The sequence below is a fragment of the Triticum urartu genome, chromosome 7 (assembly GCF_003073215.2).
Source record: "Triticum urartu cultivar G1812 chromosome 7, Tu2.1, whole genome shotgun sequence".
Taxonomy (NCBI): Eukaryota; Viridiplantae; Streptophyta; class Magnoliopsida; order Poales; family Poaceae; genus Triticum; species Triticum urartu.
The window spans coordinates 548,361,651-548,364,196 of NC_053028.1; the positions used below are offsets into that span (position 1 = coordinate 548,361,651).

The window sequence follows — 2,546 nt, forward strand, 5'->3', positions numbered from 1 at the left end:
GATACCACTGTCCACCTAACCAACTCAACCACAGAGCTCATCAATTCGCCAAAATCAATTTTTTCTCTCTCTTAACTGTTACGTCACTTGACTGAGACTTGGTTAAATCTCAGTCGATTAAGACCTAGCAACACCCAACTCAGCGTCTTATCATGCACATGGCAAATGGCGTAATTACCTCTTATACCTCTTCATATCCTCAATGCTTTATTTACCATAGCCGTGTGAGCGGTTCGTAGAGCTCATCAATTTTGGGTAGACGTATACATAGTTAATAAAATATCTGCGTGTCTATAGCAGAACTGCAGAAGTGAATCATTTGCTTCAGAAAATTCATGCTCGATTGAATGGTGGATCGGTGGAGGCTTCAGCTCCGTCGTGGTGTCGCCGCGGCACCGATCTTTTCCCAGACGGCGTAGCCGTTGCCGTGCGCCGACGTTGCGAACCCAGCCGGGATCACCGCCCCGACGTCGTATCTGGACCCGATTTTCACCACCACCTTGCCGTCGATCTCGGCAACGTAGGCATCTCCTTCGTGCATGAGGATCTTGAGTGCGCTCGTCGCCGTGATGCCGTTGCGCTTCCTGATCGCCACCAGCGCCGCGATCTCATCCTTGAAACCCCAGGTGAAGAAATGGTCGTAGAACTGCGAATCATCGAGACAACAGATTTTAGTTTCCTGAATGAATGAGTGGTCATGAATCATGGGGTGGGGTGGGTTCCAAAGTTGGTTTGCTTACGATGCATGGGGTGCCGGGGTGGGTGAGGATGTATGCGTAGCCCTGCATGACCTTGTCGGAGGGGAATGGCCACAGGGCCTGCGTGGAGCCTGTGTCGTGGTTGTCGACGAAGGTGACGGCCTTGGCCGGCCACCACCCCATCACGCCGGGGGCCTTCCCCTGCGGGTCGATCAGCCGCCACAGCTCGCCCTCCACGGCCGCGTTCAATATCCCCTTGGTCGTGAAGTCGAACACCATGCCTGCCGACGCCGCGCCGCCCACCTTATCCACCCAGTTCACCAGATTCTGCCGGTGCGCGTCCTGGTCGTAGTTGGGCTTGCCGTCGCCGCCGGTGGCCATGTTGTCCCACACCTCGGCCACGGCGAGGCTCGGGGACGTGCCGTCGATGTACACCTTGGCCATCTCCGGCGAGTAGCCCCTGGCGAAGTCGAGCCGCCACGCGTCGAAGCCCAGGTCGCTCTTGAGCCAGAGGAGCCACTCCTTGAGATCCCGCTGGACGCGGTCGTTGAGGTGGTCGATGTCGGGCGCGGCGGCGAAGTCGGCGCCGGTGTCGAGGTTGGCGGTGCCGTCGGAGTAGGTGGTGTCGTCGCGGCAGATCATGTGGGGTCCCCAGTTGAGGCGGCCGTCGGAGGTGCCGCCCTCGAAGATGCAGTAGATGCCGCGGCTGTCCTTGTAGTCGGCGCAGCGGTGGTTGATGACGATGTCGGCGATCGCCTGCACGCCCTTGCCGTGGAGCGCGCCGATCAACGACTTGAGCTCCGCCGCGTTGCCGTACTTGGACGCGTCGATGTCGTACAGCCGACCTGGCATGTAACCTGCACCCGACCCGAGTCGATCGTTTTAGTTCGCATACTGTATACTTCTTGATCGTATTTGCGCATTTTGTTCATCGAAAAATAGAGTAGGAAAATAAATGCTTTTGGTAGCTGTCGAAACATCGTGCTCGACGAAATAACTAATTACTACCAGAATGTTCTCCACCCCATCGTGCTCAACGAAACATCTCAATCGAACTTAGCATGTTCTCCACTCCACGCTTCTATTGCTTCTAGATGCTGAGATACGGATGAATTTGGTCGGGAGAGAGAGGGACCTTGGGTGGAGACGGAGTGCGAGGGCGGCGGCAGCCAGACGTGGGTGACTCCGGCGGCGGCGATGTCGTCGACCTTGCCCATCATCATGTTGTACCACCCGCCGCTCTGCTTCCACGACTCCCAGTTGAACCCCTGCAACAACCATTAAGGCATGAACAAACATCCATTATGCTCCCACAGTTACTTAAGCTCCTTAAATACATGAATCAAAAGGGAACCATGAGCGTGCGTGCCTGAAAGAGGACTTGGTGGCCGGACGCAAATCCGGCGAGAAGCAGCAGCAGCAGAGAGAAGCAGCACAGGTTGCCGTTCTTCCCCATCGCGCGCGCTAGTGTCGATCTCACACTGTTCACTGCACTCTTCTTCTATGGATGAATGATGGCTACACTGGTGATTGATGGTTACAAGTGTTCGACGTGCTTGGTATTTATAGGCAGTCGATGCCATGGCAGTATTTAACACGAGCTACGTCCCCGTGGAGTGTTGCTTGGAGGCACTGCATGGATACCAGACTCCGTTACGAGAAAAGGTGCAACAGATGATGGTCAAGTCAATCCGGGCTGGCACAAATTCCATGGGAAAAGATAGCACTATCCAAGTTGGGATCGAAACACAGCGTTGCCCTTACTTTTTGGACCCCTTAGTTGGCGAATGTTCGCCAGGAAGGGGGAGCGGATGACACTTGCGAACGATTTCATTGGCATTTTAAGTT

General features: G+C 55.2%; 1 pseudogene; it reads right to left on the reverse strand.

The window, feature by feature from the left end:
- Nucleotides 1-207: 207 nt before the first annotated feature.
- On the reverse strand, nucleotides 208-2,216 carry LOC125524499 (annotated as a pseudogene).
- Between the last annotated feature and the right edge of the window lie 330 nt (nucleotides 2,217-2,546).